Genomic DNA, 12,259 nt, shown 5'->3' with positions numbered 1-12,259 from the left:
ATGAGTTTGGTTTCTCAAACTCATGAAGGGACCCTATCCATGTTAATTCTCCATCTTAATGGTTCATGCAAGGTCCTTTCGGCTTGCTCTTGTTGCAAGGAGTAATCTCTCTTCCTTATGCTTTCTTGGTGTAATCATTGGGGAAGATAATTCCATCTTGTATGAGAGTTGAGGGATGTTTTCAAATCGTCATCATGGTCCAGTGTGGTATTGTAACATGTCTAAAAAATTCACACAATAACCTTTAAAATTAACTCTTTTTGAAATTATATCATGCTTGTTACTGGTATTTTGGATGTTACATCATTAGATATGATAGATAAATTACATTCATAAACCTAGGTTTATTTCTGTACATTAGGAGACTATGCTGACTATTCTTTCCAAAAGAATACCATGTTCTATCTCTTGGGTTGATCAAGGGCTTGACTCTTTAAATTGTAACCCAAGGGGCTTACATATCAACTAGGTGTTTTTTCCCACTATAATAATGTGTTGTGATCATGCAAAAGGGTTATTATTTGATTTGAACATATTCGAGATAATGCCAAGGCTAATTATATGCATTCCCCACTATATTTTTAGAATGACATATGTATAATTGTTTTATGTTTTCCACGTTGGGAATATCTTGAGATATTATAGGTACGAGCGTTGGTAGAGTCTGACTATGCTCCTATTCACGTGATAGACGACACATTGTCTGAGCCCTCAGGATATCCCATCCCCCTATCACGTGGACCAACACTATGGACAAAGGATATTTTCTTTACAAATTTGATGGTGGAGATTTATTATTGCATGGTTAGGGTAACGAACCACCCCTACCCCTCTGCCACCTTCACCATTTGTGTGCTCGATTATGTGATCAAAGTTCTATCACCTTAATGGAACCTAATGCTAGGGTTTCATCCCCCATTCTAATTAGATGTTACGATGAATCCTTGTTCATGTTGGAGGTTTTTCATGGATTATGAGGCATATTGATGCCAAAAATGACAAATTTTCACGTATAGGTTAGATTGATAACCCCGATCTAGTACTGTCTTTTTGTCATTTCTCATGTTTACATTCTTTCTACTGTATGAAGTCAACACTAGTTTGATTCATGTTTAGTCCTCTTACTCTTGTAGGAATTTTTGTCCCCCCTTCCCGCGGTCCTAACATGCAATGACATAGTTCTCATGGCGTTTCGACTCCGCCTCTCAACTCCTACATGTATAGCTATGATTTTCCCATATTTCTAAGCCCTTAGCCTTAAAGTTTTCATTTAATTATGGTGATATTTCCATTATTTTAGATAGGGTTTCTGAGCACAAAATCCTCGTTGTGTTTTGACAACAACGAGGAGTTTTTCCACCATCTCAAAGTAACTTGTTAACTCATTTCCCTTAAAATTTTATATGGGTTTTCTTTCTATGTGAGTCATTGTGACTAATAAAAGTAACATTGCAGGTGGGTTGCATTTTGGCCTTTGTGTTAAAAATAACAACAAGAAAATACTAATTTAATTTGTCCTTGAATTATATTAGGAATTAAATTGTAATTCTATTCTCGTAGCAACTTGTAACAGTTAAATAAGCTAAGTTGACTTAGTTGGCTCAATAAATTCGAGTTGAGAGTCTATCTAGAGTCATGTAGAGTGATCCCTAAATTTTAGGGGTCCAAGTTGAGTTCTTTTGAGTTGTAACCTTTTAATTCATTTTAATTGAGTTAAATTTAGGTAAACTAGTTCTAATAGTTGGAGGAACTAGTGAGAGGTCAAGTGAATTAAATTATATTTAATTCACGTGCAGTGATCAATCAAACAACTGATAATTCACTCAAAAACAACTCATGCATGTTAGTTTAGAGGAAGAACCATTTGAGATTAGAGTTAAGGGACATTGTACTATCAATTGAAAAATCATTTAAATTAAACCAATGGTGCATGCAATTAGAGGAAGGCCTATGGATGGATTACATAGTTATGAGCAATGAATTTCCCAATTAAATATGAGCTAATTACCTAGGAAACTGTGCAAGGAATTAAGAGCTTGGCAGGAAGCAGATTTGGCTAAGTATTGGCTTGATCTGATTTGTGAAGTAGCGAGATAGATTGTACTTGTGTAGAGATTGTTCGGGTTGAACAAGCATTGTATTTTCTTCTCAGATATTCTGGTTAATGAAATATACAAATAGCAGGGTTTTTTAGCAGTTGCTTTCCCCAAAAATTTATTGTGTTATGTGTGATTGAAATTCTTCCTTTTATGCTTCGTGATTTCATCGATCAATTTTTATTTCCGCTGATGAATAGGTAGATTCAAGTCAATTGTTTTAGCATATCACAATATGCATTTTGAATCTACAAGAAAATTCTACATGGTTTCAGAGATGAAATCACTATAGAAGAGGAGAATATGAGTTTGTTTTGCATGAGAAACTGAATTTTTAGTTTCATACTTTAGAGCCAGCAGGATGCCGTTCTATGGTTTGAGACTTGAGTATGCCCTTGAAGGTAGCTCAAATTACATAGCTTGGAAGGACAAGATGGAGGCAATGCTGGAAGCCAATGGGTTGAAGGAATTCATAGATCATGATATCCTGAAGCCTCCAACATCTGATGCTAAATAACTGGAAGAATGGAGAAAGTGTGTGGCAAAGAAGAGAAGGATTATCCTAGAAGGAGTTTGATATCATATTGTTTAGAATATCCATGGTAAGGAAACTCCATTTGCAATGTGGAAGGCATTGAAGGACCTATTTCAAAACAACAGTGACCATAGGAAGTTGGCACTGAAGGACAAACTCAAAAAGATCAATATGGAGAAGGGAAACTCAATTCCGAATTACTTGACCAAGTTCACCCAATGTTGTTGAGATTGCAACAAGATGATGAAGCTTAGTGAAAAGAGTCGCCTTCACTAAGTAGGCTCGCAGGCAAATTATGGCGCAAGTTCTATTTTTGATCACAGTGTGGATGATCACAGTGTGGGTGATCACAGTGTGAGTGATCACAGTGTGAGTGATCACAATGTGGGTGACCAAAGTGTGGGTGACCATAGTGTGGGTGACCACAGTGTGGGTGACCACAGTGTGGGTGATCAAAGTCTATTTTTAGACTGGCTGTCAAAAATAGAAAAGTCAAATATTATTGTCTCATAATAATATTTGGACTATAAACTTGATCTTATTCTCTTGGAGCACTTCAGTTTGAGCTACAGATGTGGCCCATGCAGCTGTCAGAAGGAAGTACGCTTTTATTATGATTCAGTTGAGTTGTTGCATGCATGACTTCAGTTAGAACTCAATCAGTTGAGTTTGGTGGAGTTGATTGTGGAGTTGTGTTCAGTTTGACTTGGTTAAACTAGTTGTAGTTAGTATAACTGCAAATAGACTAATGATGAGTTGTTAAACTAATTATTAACTCATAATACAACTATAGAATACATCAGTTAACTCAGTTGCATGTTAGTGCATGTTCAGTTCAGCAGGGACAGGTGTTAGAGAATCAGATTGCTATCAGTTGTGACTATAGTTGTGCATCAGATCTTGCACAATCAAGGGATTGAGTATGCCAATGAGTTTGCTCATGTATTTGCCCAGTTTGTAGCTTCTTCTCACGTCTTACACATTGTGAGTGATTCTTTGGAGGTGAAATACGAGTTTGGTAGACCATTCTCATTCATTCTTGAGCAGGTATTGAGCAGTGGAGGCAGGCAAGCAGTGGAATAGATTTGGAGATCAGATCTTAGCTGTATTGTGTGTAACAGGTGGAGCTGGTACTGGATTGCTTGTGATAAGCATTGTACTTTGTAATGTTACATGGTCTCAATCATTAATATACAGATAGTGTGGGGTTTTTAGCGAGATGCTTTCCCCGGGTTACATACTGTGTTAATGTGTGAATGCTCTTGATGTTTTATTGTTATTGATGCTGCTATATTGATGATCAACGTAGAGGAGCTTATGTATTGTGTATGTATTCTGCAATAGTACATGATCAAGATAATCTCTGTTGAATATGTGTTAAATTATTCAAAATTTCTACAAATGTCAGGATGAGCTTGAAAGTGTTGGTATTACTGTTGCAGAAGATGATCTGGTAATAATAGCACTTCTAGGACTTCCGAAAAGCTAGCAAAACTACCAAGACTCAGTTAATGCGAGGGAGAAGCTACCAGAGTAGGAGTGATTGCGGTAAAACTTGGTACAGGAAGAGATTTGGTGGAACACCAGAGGCGAATCCTCATTAAAACATGATGATGAGGAGAAATGTGCCTTATCTAGAAAGAAAAAGAAAGGGAAGGGGAAGACATCCCATTCCAAATCAGATTCCAGTCAGGGTAGTAAGAAGGACATGTCGAAAATTAAATGTTTTCACTGTCACGAGTTGGGACACTATGCCACAAAATGTTCGCACAAGAAGGCTGGTAAGAAGCCCTGAGGAGGAGAGGTAGGTGAAGCTCTTGCTTCACAATTCAAAATGGATTTCACCCTCATTGCTTGCATGGTGTCATCAATGATATGTCTTGTATGTTCTTGGTTTGAAGAAGAACTTGGTTTCTGTTTCCATGTTGGAGGATCGTGTCTATGATGTGATATTTAGTAAGGGAAAGGCTTTCCTTTGTCACATAGCCACAAGACAGGTGAAGCGGATCAAGGATTGAGTGAATAACCTCTACAAATTGGAGGTAGAAGACTGTGCTGCCTTGAGCACTAAATCAAAGAAGGTGCAGAGCCGAGACAACGGTGAGTTATGGAAGATAATATTTGGTCACTTGCACCACAGAGATTTGAAGATCATGCAAAAAAATTTCTACAGGACTTCCCAAGGGTACACTAGAGTAGAGAGACACATTCAAAGGGTGTACATTGGGGAAATATACCAAAGATTCCTTTCATGAAAATACAATCAAGCGCAAGCGATCCTTGATCGAGTTATCTCAGATGTGTGTGTAACATTCTCGACAGCATCCAAAACCAAGCACAGGTATTATGTAATATTTATTATGATTTTTCTCGTAAGTGTTGGATTTTCTTCATGCAAAAGAAAGATCATACGTTCACTAAATTTTGTGAATTTAAAGCACTTGTTGCGAAAGATACTAGAAGGAAAGTTAAAGCTCTCAGAAGCAATAACAATGGATAATATGTGTCAAAGGAGTTCAAGGACTTCTGTGCTTCATAAGGCATTCGTCGGGAGTTGATAACACCTCATAACCCACAACATAATGGGTTGGATGAAATGAATAAAAAAATTATTGTGGGAGTGACATAGGCGATGTTACATGATCAGAGCCTACCGTTGCACTTGTGGGATGAAGCATGCAAAAAAACTATTTATTTGCATAACATACGCACTCAACGAATCCTTAGGATGAGTACACCAGAAGAAGAATTTTTCAGATAAGAAACCAGATGTGGCACACTTCAATATCTTTGGTTCATTAGTCTACTGTCATGTTACCAAGGATGCACATAAAAAGCTAGAGCCAACAGCTGAGTTGGGCACATTTGTGGGGTACACTGATACACCTGTAACAACCTTGGTAAAAAGTTCATGTAATAAAAGTTAATAAAGGCAAAATAAGACCACGGGTAAGGGACACTTATTCCAAGATGAATGTTGGGAAAATATATCCTAGTGGGCATCGCTGGATGTATGTTTTGGCTAAGGAAAATTGACGAAGGCTAAGGAAAAGGAATTAGAAGGAAAAAAGACATTTTTGGCACATTTATTTATGAAAATAAAGGAAATTAGGAGAAAAGGAAGGTAAAAGGTCATAGGTTGCATGTGTAGAGGAAATTGAAGGAAAATAATGGAAAATGAAGAAATTAGAGCCCTCATGAATAAAAAGGCTTCTGAGGATCAATTCATGGCTTTTTGTGAAGTTCAGGTTTGGATCTTTCTCATTATCCTCTCTCTCTCTTACTCTCTTGATCAGTTAGAGTTTTCTTGAAGCATTCTAGTTGGAGCAAAGGAAAGGGAAAGAAAGGAAAGGAAAGTAGAATCAAAGCAACTTCAACAGGAATACTTGCAGGTAACCTTTTGCATGTGTGATTTCCTAGCTAGTTTGGACATGCATGGCTTTGCATGTCGATGTATGGTTCTCTTGCTGTTGGTGGCATGGTTTTTTCGGGTTATAACAGTGGATTTTAGCCTAGCCTAGCCTTTTTCAGGATGCCATGGTATGTTGGGATGTTTATTTCAGTTTTGGAACTTTGGAATTGCTAGATGGATTTTGGAATCAGGGGTAGAGGTGGTCTCAAGGTTGATTCCCAAAGGCCTAGGAATCCCTTGACCATTTTTGGCAGAATACACAGTAAAGCCCGAGGGAGCAGTCTCAATTTAGGACCTAGTGATCCAGGTTTGGATTGCGTAAAGCTTGAGAAACAAGGAGACAAAAAATTCCTCAAGGATAGTGATGGATTTTGGATGGCATTCTAAGTTATGTTCGGTTGTGATCAGAGCAACGATTTTGGTGTGATCACGCTTTGGTGAGGGTGGAGGTGGTTTAACCTTTAGATTCCCTTAGTTGTTCTTGGATTGGTTGCTCTATGAGATCCCACACTTATGCTTGGAATATGGCACAAGGGTGACTGGCTGAAAGAGAGATTTGGTTAAGCCATGTCTATGGTCGAGTGGTACGTGGAAGTCTCGAACTTGGTCGGATTTGCCTATGATTGATAAAAGTTGAGTTCTATTAATTTTTCACTGATTTATATGTGGATTTAATGGCTGTCATATCTCTAATATTTATATGGTTTTATGCTAGTTATAAGCATGGTTGAATGACTGGTTCATGTCATGGTTATTTTATATATTTACTTGTAATTGTTAAATGGATGGATGCAAGACCTAATTGATGATGTAGTTCAATGGAGAAGGAGGTGATCCTTTTGGTTATGTTTCATAAGTTGTTTCAATCATTTATGCTCTGTCTTGTATCCTAGACCTGTAGGTTGCATTGATGCCAAGTGTTTGACAGAATGTTGGTACTGGTTGGGGATGCTCAGGCCTAGTCTCGAGGTTGATTTTTGATTGATAAACATTGTTATTATGTTTTTAATGAATTCTGGAAGTTACAACAAGTTCTGGGAAGAGGCCATGATTCTGGGCTAGAAAAGTGGCTTAAATCCCGCAGTTACTGGCACAAAACTGACAATTCTAGTCCATAATCACTAATAGGGAGGGCCCTGAGAGCGACTTTAGGTTGCTCATCACTCCCTTTCCTATAACATGAGAGTGACTATGGCCTAAGAGCTACAAAAGAGCAGTGGGACCTAGGGACAGTCTGTCTGAGTGACTGACTTGCCTCCTGAGGGTTTTGTTGATTATGTTGGATGACTGTATTTGATGTTCCATCGATTCCACTTCCTTAAGGTTACATAGGAGGACGAATATGCTTGTAGTAGCATCTCTCCTCATGTTTACCTGAGTTGGCATAGTTACTTTGGGTATACCTGGGAGGGGGTGTTACAGATTGGTATCAAAGCATGGTTACACTCTCTTTGGGTCATATCTGGTGCTACAGATATGGGTGAATGTGTTGGTCATGCATGCATGTCACTTGTGTGTGTGGCTCTTACACTACATCATATTGATCATGGTAGTAGTAGGGTTATCATAAGGAACTTGATGTAGATTTTATGGAATGCATCGTCATGGGTATATGAATGGTTATACAATTATATGCAACTGATTACATCCTTGAATGTTGGGTTGCATTCTTGGTTATTTGATTAAATGCATCAATCTTGTAGGTCGATTACAAGAATTAATCGCTTATGCCCAACTACATGCGATTATGCATATGTGTAATTGATTAGGAATTGCTTATGTAGGTGGATAGTTGCATGAGGCAATGTGTATACTGGAGTAATGATTATTGTCATGCATGAGGTCATAGCATGCATTATTGATATGGCCTTGCATTGATGACTGAACCCTAGTTAGTATGATGGTTATACGTTGATGCACTTATTGATATATGTATATATGTTATTATGGTTATGTTGTACATGCATCACGTTGATTTGATGATCTTGCAGACAAGGTATCCTCCTCGAGTATGCTAAGGTACGTTGATTTATGGTGATTTGGTTTAGCTGACATAGTATGCCTTGCAGGAAAGAGATCAGATGGCTAGCAAGGTGGTAGACTACATAGAATCTCCCTATGCATCAGATGGGTAGCATGGTGTGGGGCACTCTTCTGACTTGGCATACACATTGAGAAGCCTGAAGGAAGAAATAAGGAGTTGCAAAGTAGACAATGACAAAATCATACAGGCACAAGAGAAACAAGCAGAGGTGAATGCGATATTAGTTCATACTTTTTCATATTTGCAGTGACAGGTACCTCTTTGGATCATCCATGGACATGAGGAAAAAACTAATGGGGCATATGGTAGCAGGTCTCATAGTAGACATAGGTCAGATAGATCAGACACTATTAGAGATGGAAGGATGTTGGACACTCCGAATAGGAGTGGTGACAAACACAGGTATTACTCTAGTTCTGGTTCTGATAGACATCATGATCATCATTGTCATCATCCTTACAGGAGAAATTTTAAGGGATACTTGCTAGATGAGTTCAAGAAGGAAAACCCACTACCTTTGATGGAGAGATGAAGAAATCACAAGATACGGAGGCTTGGTTTCTTGGCATGAGGAAATTCTTTAGATTGCATGATTACTCAGAAAACATGAAAGCAAGGATAGCCCTTTTCAGTATCAAAGGTAAAGCGAATATTTGGTGGGAAGATGCGAAGAATGTCAAGGAAATACATGAGGATGATTTGACTTGTCATGCGTTTGAAAGGCTCTTCAAGAAGAAGTACTTGTTTGAGAGGTATTATGATGACAGAGCTAAGGAGTTTTATGAGTTGCGGATGAGTTCTATGACAGATGAGGAGTATACTAGCAGATTTTTGGAGCTGTTGAGATATGTACCTTACCTTAAAAAAGAGAAGATCAAGGTTTAGAGATTTATTAGTGGATTTATAGTTGCATACAGAGATAGGATTGAGTTCAATGAGATGTAGGTTTTAACCCCGTACAGAAATTACCTGCATGCGAGTTCTAAAAACAGAAAATAAACAAAGGTGAGAGCATAACACATAAAACAAATATACACAGAGATTTTCCCTTGGATCCCACAACTGGGACTACCAGATTAATTTTTTATTATATTCTTTTCAGTGTTACAATACATATATATACATGCCGAAGCATCCATAAACCCCAATCCATTAACCCTGGATTAGAACATAGCTATAGTTCCCTTGACCGGATCTACAAAATACCATGGACCGAAAACCATCGCGCCCAAAACCATGTGTGAAATCCATGCACAAAAAAATAGGTAGGTCTACCCCCCCTATGACCCCCCCGCTGCGCATCGACACAACAAAGGGGGGGCTTCGCCCCCCCTCTAACTCCCCGATTTGACTACTGGGGCTAGTTGTGGAAAAAATATAACACAACCCAACACCTAGATCGTTGAAGGAGGCCATCCAAAAGTTGAAGCATTGTTATGAGTAGTTGAAGTGCAAATTTAAGCCGAAGCATGACTTGAAAAGAAATGAGAAAGCTAAAGGAAAATGGCCACCAAAGTGAGGAAAACCTCAAGATGCAAGTGAGAAAGATAATGTAGTTCCTTACAAGAGATTCAATACAACTGAGAAGGGACATGGAGAGTAGTAGGTTAGAGGTGGGGTAGGGAACCATTGCAGTGTTGGATATGTGGTAAGGATCATCGTAAGAGGGATTGTCTGCAGTATCAATGTAGAAAATCCCGTAGATTCACAAACTCATGTAATATACTAAAACAAGAGACAAAAATATATTTCTACTCTTTACATTGAAAGTCCATAAAGATTGAGCAAACAATAATCAAAAATAGGAAGAACATCAAGAGCACATAACACAATAAATATATGGGGAAAGCCACAACTCAAAACCCCACTAGTATATTGTATTAATCCAGAAAATCAAGATGAAATTACAATGATTTTTCTCTCAAGAAAAATTTCAACACTCAACAAATTCAATCTCCAACTCACAAGCAAGCTCAAGGCCAAAGCTTAGCCTCTTCACAAGCTCTCCACGTCTCTATTCCAATGCATGCTTAGTCAAAGAATTTAGATGAATACAATATGATCTGCTCAACCTTGAGCTTAACCTGCACAAGTATTTCCTATCCTCTGCCTGATGATTTCCTTTGGCCAATACTTAGACAAATTTCGAAGCCACCAAGCTTCTAATTCTTTGCACAATTTCTAAGAGAATTAGCCCCTATTTAAAGGGAAAATCCTCATCCATAAATGCGCAATCCAAACTAGGTTTAGTTCCTGATTGCATGCACCATATGTACAACTCATAAAATTATACAACAAATAGTAAACTGTCCCTGCACTCTAGTCTCAATTGGGTCTTTCTTAGAATTGACATGCATGAGTTTCTGATGAGGGAATCTTCAGTTAACTGGAGTAGCACTAGTTGAGTGCACTAATGCATCAACTACTGTTAACTCACTAGTAGTTGCTCAAACAATTTGGAACTAATTTAACTGGACTTAACTCAGTAAATTGAGTTAACTAATTACCACTCATACTTAACTCATCCTGGACCCCTATAATATAGGGAGAACATATACATGACTTAATAAAGACTTCCAACTCGAAATTCCTAAGTTAACTAAGTCAACTCACTATAGTTAACTATTACAAGTTGATATGAGAATAAAATTAGATTTTAATTCTCAGTTTAATTCAAGGACAAATTAAACTGAAATTTCTGGATTCTATTTTTAACATTTCTTGTTGTTATTTTCAACATTCCCTCTCAACAAGAAAGGAATTCAACTCGATCTTGATCCTGAACCTTTGGAATGTTCTGCATGCAACACTTCTCTCTAGTTTTGTTGCTCCAACAACTCTAGAAACAAAAAACATCCAACCTGAATCAGAATGATGCCTCTGTCATCAAAGTCTCTGACTATTATTGCCTCTATCGACTGAAAACTCTGTGCTTTTGTTGACTCTGCCTTTCTGCACTGTTGTCAACCCTCTCTACGCTTCTTCAGTATCTGACTACTCTAGCCTCTATCACTTTGATCTCTGATTGCATCAATCCCACTGATTCCTCCCGCTACTATGTACTTTGGGCTCTCGTAGCAAGGTATGATCCATGAGATAAAACCACTCAATCGACCCTGCTCAATTTCAGCCCTCTTGGGACTATCACTTCAAATTGCCCCACCTAACACCTGGAGGTATGGTTGCATGTGATCCCTCTACCCACTTAGCTCAAAATTTTTCCCTACTGGAGGTCTTTGTATGATTGGATGCATCCACTCAGTCTCCTCTTGGCTTCTCCAATTGTGGCTGCTCCACAATTGTCTGAGACTGCTTCTTCTCTTCTTGAGTGGATCTCTCCACTTGGTCTCCTCTCAGCTTCTCTAGTTGTGGCTGCTCCACAACTTCCTGAAGCTGCTTCAGAGGCTTCTTCTGGGGCTGCATGTTGAGAGGTAATTTACTCTCCCTATCAACCACCAAGTCTCTAAGCTTTGCCTTGCTACTCAAGGTTTTTCACGCACCTTGAACCTCAAGAACATACAGGTTCTTGGCTAGCACACCAATCTGTTTCATCTATCCTGCCGTCACGAAATTTTCTAGAAAAAGAGCTGATTGTAAATCAACGATATCTCCCTCATCCGAACTTCGATTCAGCTGATTTTTTTTTTGAACTTGGGTATTTTTTCGTAAAGAATCCAAATATGCTATTTTTTATGAAAATTTTTCACAAAAAAATTCATATTTTCTCTACAAACTCGCGGTCCAAAACTTAAAACTTTGAAATCTCCTCTAGTATATTGTTCTCAGCTCTAATACCATGTAGAAAATCCTATAGATTCACAAGCTCATGTAATCTACTAAAACAAGAGACAAGAATCTACTTCTACTCTTTACATCAGAAGCCCATAAAGATCGAGAAAACAATAATCGACAAGAGGAAGAACATCAAGGGCACATAACAAAACAAATATCTGGGGAAAGCCACAACTCAAAACCCCACTAGTATATTGTATTAATCTGGAAAATCAAGATGAAATTACAATGCTTGTCCTCTCAAGAACAATCCCAACACTCAACAAATTCAATCTCCAACTCATAAGCAAGCTCAAGGCCAAAGCTTAGCCTCTTCACAAGCTCTCCAAGTTTCTATTCCAATGCGCCCTTGGTCAAAGAATTTAGATGAATACACTATG

The sequence above is a fragment of the Pinus tabuliformis genome, chromosome 6 (assembly GCF_031772625.1).
Source record: "Pinus tabuliformis cultivar Carrire ecotype Pingquan chromosome 6, CPIR1, whole genome shotgun sequence".
Lineage (NCBI taxonomy): Eukaryota > Viridiplantae > Streptophyta > Pinopsida > Pinales > Pinaceae > Pinus > Pinus tabuliformis.
This window is presented reverse-complemented; position numbering follows the sequence as displayed.